Here is a 14,125-nt window from a genome sequence, read left to right on the forward strand (position 1 = left end):
GACAAAGTTTAAGTAATAAATGAGTGGTGGTGTGGACAACAAAATACTGTGTTTCTAATGTGTCAAAGAAGATAGACATTTTAAAAACAATTACTAATGAAAGACATTTTCATGGAAAGAATGTGAAGTGCTGTTGGAACACTTTAGGATGTGTGGAATGAGAAAATGCTGAAGGAACAGTTTTCTGACCCTTTAGAAACAATTTAAAAATTCTTAGTTTCCTTTTTACAATTTTTAAGATTGATTTATTTGAAAGCAGAGTTGCAGAGAAAGCGAGAGAGGTCCCCTATCCACTAGTTCACTCTCCAAATGGCCACATGGCCTGGCCTGGGCCAGGCTAGAACCAGGAGCCTGGGCTGCTTCCAAGCTTCCCCCAAGAGTGGCAGGGCCTGAGAAGCTGGAACAGCTTCCATTGCTTTACAAAGAGCTGGATTGGGAGTGCAACAGCCAGGACTCAAACTGGTTCTGGCATGACAGAAAGTAGCTTAACTAGTTCTGCCATAACACCCGCCCTTAATGTTTATTTTTCTCCTACTTTAAAGGGAGGGTGGGAGAGGAGACAAAGAGCTCTTGCCTCTTTGGGTTCACTCCTCAGATCTTGATAACAACTAGAGCTAAGACATACTAGATCCTGGAGCCACTCCATCTGGTTCTCTCACGTGAGCTGCTGTCCCAGGCACCTAAGTGAGGGTTGGATTGGGAATACAGCAGCTACGACTCAGACCTTTGTGGGAGCATGAGCAGGAAGCTGGATTGAAAGAGGAGCAGCAGGGACTTCAGAATCCCTGGGTTAAATGCAGCTTCCTGCTAATGCATGCCTGCAGGGCAGAGGTGACGCTTCATGTGCCCTGTATGGGAGGCCCAGATGCAGTTTCTGCATCCTGGCTTTGGCCTGGCATAGCCCTGGCTGTTGTGGGCATTGGGGGCAGGGCGAGGGGAGAATAAACCCAAAATGGAAGATGTCTCCATTAGCTGTTGCACTGCCTCACCACCTCACTTCCTCTCTCCCTCCTTTTCTTACCCCCTCTCACTCTCCCACACTCTCCCTCCTACTCTGCCTTTGAAATAGGAACGAAAGAATGGACAACAGTTTCATATTAATCTCACTAACCATAATGCCAGACTTACCAAGTACTGTTCCAATATTGCTGAGGTCATGGCTTTACAAAGTCCCCTGTGATGGTGATCCTGACTTCTGCTCACCAGCCAGCACACGCTCATGTCCTTGTTACTAAGTCAGGGTGGAAAGATGAATAGTTTATTAGCTTTTCATATTGATACTGCAGTATTTTCTCTTAGCTATAAATACTTGTTCAGCCCACATCATTTTAAATCTTTTTCATCAGGAAATTAAAGCAAAAAGTCTAACACAATTAATTGGTATCTAAATTCTGTTTAACTGTAAGTCACAACATAAGCAAGCTGTGATTATGTGAGAATGAGCTGTGGTTAGGAACCTTCCTCCTGCAACTAACTCATCTGAAGTCAGCTGTGAGCTAGATAAGCCTGGGGCCCTTGGGTCATTCCAGCGTGACGACGGCCAGCCTCCTCGTGGCTGCAACTGGCACAGCACCCTGAGCAAGCGTGGAAGGTCACAGCTGTCCCTTATCTTGGCCACTGCTAACCGAATAGGCTTCTGCCTCTAACGGAGATTTCTCGGGAGCTGTGCAGACCCGTAGAGCTCAGATCCCCAGGGAGGAAGAGCTCCTCCTGTGCTGGGGAGGGACAGGAGTCTGTACTCTGGGGAGAGCAGAGGTGTGAGCTGTGGGGACACTCACACCGAAGTTCCAAATCCTCACTTTCTCCCGGGGAGGATTCCAATCGGAAATCTACGCCTGCCGAGCAACTTTCAGGAGCATTCACAGCCGTAGCAGCAAGCCCAGTGGGTGAAAGGGTATGAGAGGGCCCTCTGATCTTCAGTGGTCCTTCTGAAACATGAGAAGGGGTCAGAAGGAAGTGGACTTCATGACCCCAGGAGGCTTCCCCGTGGTTTTCTGTTAGTGTGATAAAGGAAGCAGGCACTGAGCTATTTGGCTAATAGGTAATCCAAATCCTACATCAATTAATGACTTCATTATCCAAAAAGGTACTTGATGTATCTTCCCAAAAGGGAAACCCTTCTGTTGAAGAAGGACCGACACAGTTTGTAGCACTGCCCCTGGAGGGGAGGCAGTGATGTCATTAGCAGGCCTAGCCATTTTGGTGTTATTAGTAAGCTGCCTGTGAGACTACTTAGCACTAAGGATCTGCCAGGTGCAAAGTAGATTACTCTTACAAGAATAGAGATGGTATTGCTTTCCAAAGTTCCACAAACCCCTATCTAGCTGTAGGAGGAGGAGCTAGACCACAGATATGTGCTGCAGAAATGGTAATTCCACGGTTAGGATGCCTGCATCTAGAGAAGGGAACTGGAATGCAAATGACTCCACTAGAGGGAGTTGTGGCACACAAGGAGAAACTGCTGCCTGCAGAGCCAACAACCATTTGGGCACCAGCTCCAGTGCTGACTGATCCACTTCTGACCCAGGTCCCTGCTTGCATGCCTGGGAAAGTATCAGATGATGGCCCCAGGCTTGGGCCCCTGCACACATGTGGGAAGATCAGGAGAAGCTCCCAGCTTCTGGCTGTCAGCCTGGCCAGCCCTGATCCCCTGGGCATTGTGAGGAATGAACCAGTGGATGGAAGGTCTGTCTCAGTAACTGACTTCCAAATAATTATATTTTTAAAAATGCTTAAGACTCTAGTATAAACTAATCCATTCAAGTTAGGAATAGATTAACTGTGAAAACAAATTTGGTAAATTTCATTTGCTGCTGAATCTTTTCTTTGTGCTTGTTTCAGTAAGACAACTAGGATTGTACAACTAGGTTTGAGAAATTATGACTCTTCATTGCCACCTAATGACAACGGAGAGTACAGCCCTTCCAGAAATTCACAAATGAGCCCTGTGAAGGTGAGACTGAGACTCAGTGCCAGCCAGCCCATGACAAAAGCCTATCAGGCCCTGACCTGGGTGCCCTCCGGAGCCTCTGCATGGGCATCTCTACATGGACTAAAGCCTATTCTTAATCACAAGATGACCCAGAAATCAGCATTTAACTCAGAGTAGCGTTCACTAGTGTTGTTGTGTAAGAGCTCTGGCTCCTACAGCCGGTGCCTCGTCTGTCACTGCTGCCATCACCAGCACATGACAGCTGTCCCCCACCGCTGTCCTCTGCTGCTCCTGGCACTCACTGGAACATAGCCACACAGCGTTCTTCCTGCAGCTCGTTGCACCGATTGGCACTCGTCCACACTATGTTCAGGCACAGGCACAACTCACCTTGCCAACTGACACATCTGGCACCCTCCACTGCCACTGCTTATGGTAGCCCTCATAACCATGGCGCCTACTGGAATGGCCCAGCCCTGAGTTGAAGATCTTGCTGGCAGGCACCTTGCTGCATGTGGGAGCAGCTGGGCCTCTGTACAAGTGGCCCTGGTAACCGGGCAGTCCTGTGTGCACAGGTCAGCAAAGCACAGCCCCCCGCGTCTCTTCTTTCCTGGCTTCTGGCGATAGGAGCAACGAGCAGGCTGGCCTGTCCTGCACGGTAACCGCTCCAGCAGCATCCTCTGCCGTGTACTGGTTTAGGTACTGAGTTTAAGCAGCACGCTGCTCCTCCCCGAGCACTGGGTGGAGGTGAACAGCACACACTGAACGTTGCTTTACAACACCCTGCATCATCACTGATTGTTTTCGAAGATTTATTCATTTGAAAGGCAGACACACAGGGAAAGGGATTTTCCATCTGCTGGCTTCACTTTCCAAGTGGCTGAAGCCAGGAGCCCCACCTGAGCCTCCCACAGGCAGCAAAAGCCCAAACACTGCTTTGCCAGGTGCACTAGCAGGATGCTGGATTGGATGGAGAACAGCCAAGACTCAAATGAGGGTTCGTATTGAATGTCAATGTTGCAGGCAGTAGCCCAATGCACTGTGCCAGAACAGCAGCCCTGGTCACCACTGGTATTTTGAATGAAGCTTATGAGATTTAATTAATAAGTTGGGTATCAGAGAGCAAACCCCTTACTGTACCTACTAACAAAAAAAAAAAAAAAGGGTCCCAGTGTGGTGGCCTAGTATCTAAGGTCCTCACCATGCATACACTGGGATCCCATATGAGCACCAGTTCTCATCCTGGCCACCCCACTTCACATCTAGCTCCCTGCTTGTGGCCTGGGAAAGCAGTGGAGGACGGCCCAAAGCCTTGGGACCCTGCACCCGTGTGGGAGACCTGGAAGAGGCTCCTGGCTTTGGATCGGCACAGAGCTGGCTGTTGCAGCCACTTAGGGAGTGAATCAGCACACAGAAGATCTTCCTCTGTCTCTCCTCTCTTCTCTGTAGATCTGTCTTTCCAATAAAAATAGAAGAAAATGAAAGAAATCTAAATCCCAGACAAAATGAAAGGATTGCTAGTGAACAAAAGATGTCAACATAAGCCTTGAAGGTGGGAAACATTGTTGGCTGCTGTGGGTAAGCCAGTGGAACACCCTCAGTCTAGACTGTGCAGGAGGAGCCCTAGCCATGTTCCATTAGCAACAGTTACAAATAATAAGTGTGCCATGATTAACTGGGAGGAGATGCCTAAAGGAAACAGCTTGTGTGATTGAGAGGTTGGAAAAACAGAAATTTAAGGTACAACCCATTTAAATAATCCAAGAAAAGCAGAAGTCACTGAGAAATTTCAAGGAAAAACAGCTATAAAAAATTCATGGTTCACATACAATGCAAACTTCATGAATGAGTCAATTGTGTTTGCAGGATAGTAGGTAAATGTTTGTGTTAACACAGCAAAAGTGAAAACGTGCTCAGAGGAAGCAGAAGATGGGCACACCGAGAGGGCTTGGGGAAGCAGAAGGTGAGAGGAATGGAACGGGCTTAAACAGAGGCTGCCCTAAAGTCAGCCAGGCAGGTTAGTTGTAGGAAAAGTACTGGTGTAGGCAGCTGGATTCAATCACAACATTGAAAAAGACCTGAGACCAGTTAAATAAGAAAAGGTTCTAACCCTGGTTTGGGACACTCACACTTCCAAGTGGTGAACTGACCAGAGGAGACAGGAGTGACATGCCCAGGTTACTTAGTTGGCTTATCTAATTGGACTTATTTCAGCAACCTTCAGCTTGGGATCCAACTCAGGGTTACTAGGCGCGCTCCTAGGTGAGATGACAGCTTGTTTCCACACTCACCTGGGTGGCTGCCAGTCACCGTAGCAGTGGAGTTGCTAGGCCATATTTGAACAAGGACTGGCTTAGGCCAACTGTAACACAAGGACCAGCAATCTCATGCTGAAGTTACAAAACAGAACAGTGAGATCCCTGAGAGGCAGTTTGACAGGTGACTGATCTTAGGAAGCTGAGCTATTGGGATGTTTTGGCCACATGTAACAAAACCCAAAACTGAATGACTTGAACACTGAGTTTTTAAAATATATCTTTTCTCATTTTCTGTTCAATTCCGAGGTGTTGCAGACAGTGGTGTCTGGGCTACTGTCTGCCCTTCCTGCCTGGAGTGTGCTGGCTTCCTCCCCATAACCAATGCTGCTAGCCAAAGCCAGCTGTCAGATATCCAAGTGTCACAACAGCTTCCCATGGAGGGAATGTGTCCCTCTTGGCAGCAAGGTGTCTTCTGATGTCCCTCAGCCAACTTCCTCCCCAACCCTATTCACCAAGATTTTGTCATACTCCTTCTCTTGAGGCACGCAGTCCCAGGTGGCAGACATGCAAAGCCCTAACTTGGTAGAAGGCCACTGGAGGTAGCACTTGGGACCAGTATGAATCAAACACAGGGCAGCTGCAGGTCTGTCTCATCTTAGTTGGTGAGTGTGCATGCCAACACACCTATTAAAGCAGATTATCTGTGCTGTCCCTGTGCTCAGCTCAGTTGCATTCCTAAGAAACATGACCACAAAGACTGCTTGCCTTGTTCAGTGACCCTCCCTTGAAGTCTAAAAATAGAGTTTCCTTTTTTTGGAGGGGGTGGGTTGAGTGTCAAATCAGGAACTTCAAAGCTGCTAAGTGCATTTTTTTCCTTTGGTTAAACCACATTCTATAGTTCATATATCTCTTTAAAAAGCCCCATTTCATTCCATCATCTCTAGATCTTAGTCTCTATAGAGACCACAGGGATCCTCTGCCTCTTTTCAACATGCCTTGCTTTGCCATCTGGCTCAGTGTACAGAGCGACATCTGCATCATGGTTCTAGCCCTGCTTGTAGTTGCCACGGCCTCTCACCCCTTCCCAGGTTAGCCAGCGTAGCCATAGAATGGGCACCCCTTTACACTTCAGGATGGCTGCGTGCACTGGGATGCAACCACACATGGAAGTGCCTGCTACACATGTAGGGCAGAAAGCAGTGGTCATCCACTTTCCACTGTAACCTGTGGAGGACCTCCAGCTGCTGGGCTCCCATTCGTATACTTTCAGTGGTCCCTCAACCCTGTTGAAAAGTGAGGCAAATGAGGCTACAGGCAGCACAATTTGATTCTCAGCTGCAACATGAACACAGTAACAAGTGGAGAGATGAGAAACACAAGGATAAAGACCAAAGGGAGAAGACCAGGCTTTCTCCATCAAAGCCTAGAGGCTGCTCCCGAGCTGCCCTGAGCTGCAGCCTGCAGAGCTGCATTGAATAGGATTTCAGTGCCAGTTTCCTCCCAGAAGGAGACCAGGGCAACTCTATTTCTTCACTGAAACACTTTGAATTATATATATATAAAAAAATCAGATGATCAAAAAAGCAGGAGCTGATGGGTAAAATATGTTATAGAATTATAATTCAATAATAATTGAATTTCTCTAGCATTTTTCTACACAGAGAGGCTCAAAGAAGTCCCAGTGTATCCCTGCCATTGATTCTGACAACATCAATAGCCGTGTGCTGTCAGGCCTGAGGCTTTCCAACTGTGCCAGGAGCACCTGGCCACAATGGGGATGCGGGGAGTCGCCCTTCCCCTCGGGGGCCTTCTGCATACAGAACAGAAGCGTCTCTGGTTAGTTCCCACTCTGAATGCCCTTAAAGCAGCTGCCCCAGGTTCTAACCATTTCTTGCACAGAATTGCCACACCAAATCATACAGAAACTTCCTGTGACTTTTTCTAAGCCTTCATTCCCTAGTGATGCCCCAGAAGTTCTTGAGAAAAGCACATGATTTTATAATTGGATTACCACATGAAACTATATGATAATTCTGGACACCTTACTACTTAGCAATACAGGTTCTGAGTCTGAGCTTAGAAAATTCTTTTGAAAATGACCAGGGTAATGTATAGCAAGGAAATAAAACAGCTAACTCACCCTCCTGCCACTTGTCTTTAAAAGGCCAGAAAGGAGTCCAGCAAGAGGCGTCCTTGGTCTGTGTGGCCCATGTGGTGGGATGGACAACGCATTTTCCGAGGCAGGCCAGAGCAGCACGCCCAAGGAGTTGCAGTATATTGTGTGAGGGTTGGCCTCTCTGGCAGATGGAGACTGTCTGAATTCATTCCGCTGAGAGGCAGCACACCAGGCCGAACTCACATGGTGTTGCTGAACTCACATGGCACATTCAGGATTTTAGCAAACAGCCCAAGACCTGTTTCATGGAGATCCAGTGAACATGTAACAAGATTTAAGCCTTGTTATTTCCAGAACATATGAGGCATTTTAGAATAAAAATGTTTTCCCTAGCACCATGATCCTCTGTGCACCTCTAAATGGTTCTCTGTTGAACCATTCTCATGCTCACCACCACACCCACCCGCAGCAAAGCAGTGCTCCCGCCGGCTGATCCCGCTCCCACCGTGATAGGTCACATTACCCATCCTAGATTATCACTTCTCTTCATTTTTTGCTTAATCCATAGAGTGGCTTTTTCACAAATATTCTATCCAACTCCGTCTCTTCAGGCTTGATTCAATTTTGCCCAAGAATGATCCTTGTTAGCGTCTCTCATTTTTTCTAGACCTTCTGCCCCCACTGATGCTTTGGTCCAACCTCAATGCCTTTCTTTGTAGGGTTCTTCTCTTCTGTATACTTACTTCTTAATTGCTCACCCTTCCACCACATTGCACTTCCACTTCTTTTCTGGAATGTTATCACTCAGATCTTCATGTGTCTGTTCTCTAAAGTCATTAGCATATTATTCATATCCCCAATGTAAGCATATGCTATAAAATAGAAATTTAATACATATTTGGTAATTTTAAGATAGTTTTCCAGCCAATAGAATCCAAGAGTAATAACAATATGTCTTGAGGAAAGCAGATAATGATAATGGCAGAGTAATTACTGCACAAAATTCTACTAATGTGCAGCTAATTATGAGGTCATTGAAACTCAATTAACAATATGTAATATTCTTCACATCTGTGGATGTCAAAAAAGAGGACATATGCATGTTTAAGGCTGATGCCGGTAAAGTGCAGCACTCCCCTGAGGAAACCAAGAACAATGTTATTGATCAGCTTACACGGTGCAGGTCTTCTCTTTGATCAGGTAGTTATTTCATGTACCTTCACATACTATTCTTGGCTAACCTGTGAAATGGGATTAACTGGTAAGTACCTTTATCTTCTGATAAAGCGTAGCTACGCACTTCCTTTCCCTCCTCAGGCCACTGTTTGCATCCATCCACCTCTCCTTCTGATTATGACATCAGATGTTAATGGATGGTTCCATCTCAGTTGATCCTAAGTAAGTAAGAATTTTACCATTGTAACTGCTGTTCCCAGAGGGTAGCGTGAACTGCTTTAGTCATCAAAAATGTCATCTTTGCCTTGCTGTATATTGAATTGCTGACTCTTCTTCAGACCCAACAGTCATTTCTTGGCTCCTTAATTTATGCATGAAGCCAAAAGAAAAATTACTCAGTATTCTTAATAAAATGGCATTGGGTTTAGATAGTTTTTTACTCTGTGCAGTAAAAATGCAAATGTGTGTAGCATATTTGCAAATGCAGACATTAATAACTGATATTTAAACAGACTGGATTAACAATTTTATTGATATATAAGATTTTTCCAATAATTTGCACACTCAAAATCAATTTGAATACAACATGTAAATTGAATTTAATTTTTGATATAAAATTGTAGTTATCAGTTTAAACCATTAAATTTACTATTTAATATGTGCTTTCCAGCTCACTTGGCTAGAATTTCATTGCACCTTATCTGTATAAATTTAATTAGGCTTGATATCATCAGTATATTATAGAACTAATTAAAGATTTAGATAAGTGCTGAGGGTGCTTATTGAAAACTCCATAAAGTTCCATTTGGAAAATGAGATATTCTTCCTTCAGTTCATTGTGAGAGAACGAAACAGCAAGAAGTGTTTCGTGTAGTGTTTCTGAAAAATTATTTAACTAGATTTAACGGACTTATTCTGTTCTTTGAACAGCCTTTTAATTACTCTAACTTTTTGTAGCCCAACAACAGTTACAATCTATATTGAAAGCCTTTAAAATATGCAGTTTCCTCTTCTTCCCTGAGCTGTGTCAGTGTATGTATCAGGATGTGTGTGCACAGGTGGATTCGGATTGAGATCACACGACGTGTGCTGGTGGTTTTTCAGAAGACTGTCAGTCCTCACAGGCAGCACGTTCAGGAGCGTCAGCTGGCCTATAAGCACAGTAGGAAGAGGAGAAGAGAAGAAATGCTCACCCAAGAGTGTCCCCAGGTGGGACCGAGGCGCCCACACGGAGGCATGGGATTTTGAATAAATCACATTGTAGAAATCATTTCTAATTCTTTCTGTCTCTGCTATTGAATATCATGCAGATTAGCATAAAAGACTGATTTCAACTCTGTGCTTTGTGTCTTCATTACAAACCACAAGAAAGCTTTCCGTTACAATGAATCTTCTGTTACATTCCATCCAGTCTGTTAAAATCAAGCTGCATCAGCTGCATTTCCCCTTGTACTCAGGGCTCTTATCAAAGGCATTTTGGGTTGCAGGGTGCAAACTGACAGTCATACTGGAAAAACAGTGACAGGACAAACACAGGCCACCTCTGAACAGGCACTCTGTCTTTTAGTGACAAGTGCCCAGAGAAGCCAGGGAACCAGATACATCGTCATGAACCTCTGTGGTAGAAGAGGAAGGTTACTGGCTCTGGACTCAAGAACTGTACCTTGACATCAAAACCCTGCCACTGATGAGCCGTGTGTCCTGGGGCCTAATCTCACTCACCCTACACTGCATTTTCTGGGAATTGGAAATACTACTAATTATGTGGCGTGCCCTTTCTCCACTCCTATTTCTGGACTCATGGTTCAATTTAGTTCAATTTGGTTTTCAGATGTCACCTATCCTAGTCTAATCCATTGGCTTTTCCAGATTCAGAACCCGAGACACAACAGGATTGTTTGGTCAGCGAGGGATGGGGCAAGGTCCAGCATAGATGCACTGGGAGATGCTGTGGGGTTTCTGTGCTCCCACGTGGAAAGCAGAGGACAGGCAGGCATGTTCTGAATGGCATCCTGGCTGCTCTCAGTTGGCATGTTTTGCCCCAAGCAACTGTTAGTGAGATGGATCACTGCATTGCTTTTGCCCAGATATCCTAGAAACATTTACACCTCCTGGCCTGAGAAGCATTCATAGAAACATTTGAGTCAAAAACCATGTTTGTTTCTCCACCTTTGAAATGTTTCTCTTACAAAACATTAGACATGTTTCCCAAGGACAGATTCTTAGTACATGTCTGGGATGGGAAGGACGTCCCTCATCCCAGGCTGGGATGTTCATGGATCTCTGACCCTTGCTGCTCCTTCCTGGCCCATACAGATGCTATAGTAGCTCACAGCATCAGGTTAGATTCTGACATGCCTTCCTTGTAAACAGGAAAGCATCTGCTGAACACTCTGCAGGTATGGAGGGGTTTGGGAGCAGCAGTAGGTCGTCTCTGCTGGCTCTGAATTTAAAGTATTTCTTGACAATGATTTGTAGGGACAGGAAGCAGAGACCACTGGTTAGAGTGATCTCTGTAAAAAAGGACTAGCTGCAGTCATGCTGGATGGTTGCTGTCTTCTAATTTTTGTTGAAAGGCAGAGTGATGGAGGAGCGACAAGAGTGAGGAGAGTGTCCAGTAAAGAGGTCAGCAAGTTGAAGGCAAGGCCAACAGAGTGACCCCTGACCCTACTTCTGACTCATGGGTAACCTCAGGGATCTGCACCCTGCCACTGAAGGAGGCTCTAGTGGAAAAGAGGGCATGGAGGGGCTAAGCAAGGTGGGATCCTCACTGCATCTATCTGGGGCTGACCAATCACTAGGATCGTGCCACACAGTCCTGTTGGATCTCGGGTTCCGCATCTGGAAAAGGCAATGATTAGGATAGGTGACACCTAAAAGCCACAGTGAGCCCTGAATCCATTGCACCCATTCCCCTTTCTCTACTGCTGAGCAGGTCAGGGAGAAGTCCTTTCATCCAAGCCATGGGAGGGTGGTCAGCAGGTCACGTCCTGCTCTCTGGTCCTCACAGGAATGCAGGCAAAGCACCTGGGGATTGGGGATCAGTGAACCTCTGAGGGTCCTGAAAGTTAGACTCCCTCTGGAAACAGCACGTGGGGAGGAAGTGGAGGCGGTCCATTCTGCTCTGTCTTCCCCTCTATTCTGCAGTGTTTGTGAGAAGCCAGGATGTTTTTGAGTAACTTCTACTTTTCCTACCAGAAATAAGCATACATTTGCATTAGAACCTGCTTCTGGGAGATCGCAGATACAGCCTCAGTTCAACAATGCAGACTTCATGGCCAGGAGTAGATTTGAAGGTTGGCTAAGGTCAGAGGGCACACAGTGGCAAGGCATCTGTGTCATCAATCAGTTTTACAAGTTAGCACAAAAGTCATACATTGAGCAGGAAGCTATACTTAATTTCTAAATACCCCTGATGGATGTTCCTACCCCACGCCTGTAGCTGCAGAGCACTCTGCGGTTTCTATAGTAACATCATAGATTGAATCCCATTGGGTCTCCTACAGTCTAAGTGTCTCCCTGAGCTCGATTCTGAGCGCACACTAGCTTTTAGTGTCCTAAGTCAGCATTCTTCCTGGAATGAGCTGGGCAAAGTTATGAAGAATATCACATACTCTTAGGTCATCGGAACTCAGTCCTAAAACTAAAGCCACACAATACTGGCCTTCGCCTTCCTCAACCAGATGACCCTTAGATGGTTAGTTCGTCCTTGTGAGTCTCAGGTTGCAAGTAAACGTCAGGTGCACTTACTTGTAAAGCACCTGGCATGTGTCAAATATTAAATGTAACTTTCTTTTCATTATCCTTAATAGTGAACATTAATATAACGAATCTTTGGCTCAATTATATTCCAGTTCCCCTATAATCATACAAACAGGATTTTTCCCAATTCTGGCCTATTTTTCTAGTAATAATTACTCATTACTAGTTGTCACAACTTTGAGGATACTATTACAGAGAATTCAGAGACATTTGACGCAAAGATGCTTGGGGGAGTGCAGTCACTTACCCTTCTGAAGTCTGGGGCTCTTAGAAATGACTGTGTGTGATTCAGGAGCACTTACTGAAACTGAGCAGGTGGAATCATCTTCTTGGAGATCTTCCAGAGCTTTCTGCAGCTGTTGCGGCAGACCGTTGAACTGCAGAGTGTTCTGCTTAGCAGGCTCCGTCTTCATAGTGGCAGTGGCTGCTGACAAATGTCTTCTGTATAGTTAAGGAGTCAGTGTTCTAGGCCATAAAATTTGCATTTTATAACAGCTTTATTGAAATATAATTACATAGCATAAACAGTAACCCTTTTAAAGTGTGCGATTCATTGGGTTTTAGTATAGTCACAGAAATGCAGCCATCACCACCAGCTAATTTTAGCACATTTCCATCACCCCCAAAAGCAACCCTGTGTGCATTTTCCCTCAAATTCCACCCTGGCAACCACTGATCTCCTTGCTGTGTCTGGATTTGCCTCTTGTGGATGTTATCATATAAATGCAATCATGCAATATGTGCTCTCTGGAGACTGGCTTCTTTAACATTTCCAAGGTTCACAATACTGTTATTTCTCTCATTGTTAGGATGTGAAAGAGAATTAAAACTATTCATCCAGGTTCTCACCCCAATACCTGTTACCTGCTTTATTTCTGTTTTGAGCTTGGGACTGAATGTTGCAGGATGGAGTGGAGAAGGGCAGAAGGGGGCGATGTGTTTTTACTGAAGTGGAACGTGAATACAGGATGCTCCCCAAATCCTAGGACACAGCCTAGTGTTAGTAGTTCCATGATTGCCCTTTTGCAGCGGTGGCTCTGGGGCAGAGCAGAGGTGGCACTGGCGCTGCCCTGGACCCCGTACTTGTCACTGGCCTCTTCCTCTGCTCAAAGTGGCCTCCCTCTCTCCCTTTCCTGCCTCTTCAGAAACCATCTTTTTTTCAAGAAATTAAGGTTCCAGTTTAAATTCACTTTATGGTCTTTAAAAAAACTGTAATCTTTGTGTGGTCTAGAGCTATAGGTTAGCATTAGCATTTAAATCGAGGCATTAGACCTTTGCCGCCTAACCTTGCCCTTTTTGCTAGGTTGTTTTCTTTGAATCAAGATTCTTGTTCTTTCTAAGACAAGAATGCAAATGTTGTACGTATTTTTTATCCCTTAAGAAGCTTTTCTATATGGACCTAGGGAGAGTGCCACCAGTGAGCAGTCTTGGTGTCAGTCTTTTTGTATGAAAGGACCCATTAAAACAAAAATAAAAGATGTATTTATTTTTATTGGAAGAGAAGGAGAGAAAAGATCTTCCATTTGCTGGTTCATTCCCCAGACAGACAAGAAAATTGGGCAATGAGGGAGTGAACAGAACATTTTTAAGCATGGGTCCTTCCTAGGCACGGTGCAGTAGTTAAATCCTCACCTTGCATCCACCAGGATCCCATATGGGTGCTGGTTCATGTCCCAGCTGCTCCACTTCCTTTCCAGCTCTGTTTGTGGCCTGGGAAAGCGGTAGAGGATGGCCCAAGGCCTTTAAACCTGGCGGCGTGGCCTAGCGGCTAAAGTCCTCACCTTGAACGTGCCAGAATCCCATATGGGCACCAGTTCTAATCCCAGCAGCTCTACTTCCCATCCAGCTCCCTGCTTGTGGCCTGGGAAAGCAGTCAAGGAT

At 45.5% G+C, this 14,125-nt stretch overlaps 1 protein-coding gene and 1 long non-coding RNA gene across 3 annotated transcripts in view; one reads left to right on the forward strand and one right to left on the reverse strand.

The window, feature by feature from the left end:
- EXOC4 (exocyst complex component 4) overlaps window positions 1-14,125 on the forward strand; it is an 817,909-nt gene that overhangs the window by 505,656 nt on the left and 298,128 nt on the right. The window lies entirely within an intron of this gene.
- On the reverse strand, window positions 1,041-12,800 carry LOC121161195. Its single transcript, XR_005884660.1, has 4 exons — window positions 12,547-12,800; window positions 7,331-8,700; window positions 1,800-1,928; window positions 1,041-1,231 (listed from the first exon to the last, which is right to left on the reverse strand). It is a non-coding gene; the product is annotated as an uncharacterized LOC121161195 (long non-coding RNA).

This window comes from Ochotona curzoniae, unplaced genomic scaffold (assembly GCF_017591425.1).
Source record: "Ochotona curzoniae isolate NIBS_2020 unplaced genomic scaffold, NIBS_Ocur_1.0 contig_4692, whole genome shotgun sequence".
NCBI classification, from domain to species: domain Eukaryota; kingdom Metazoa; phylum Chordata; class Mammalia; order Lagomorpha; family Ochotonidae; genus Ochotona; species Ochotona curzoniae.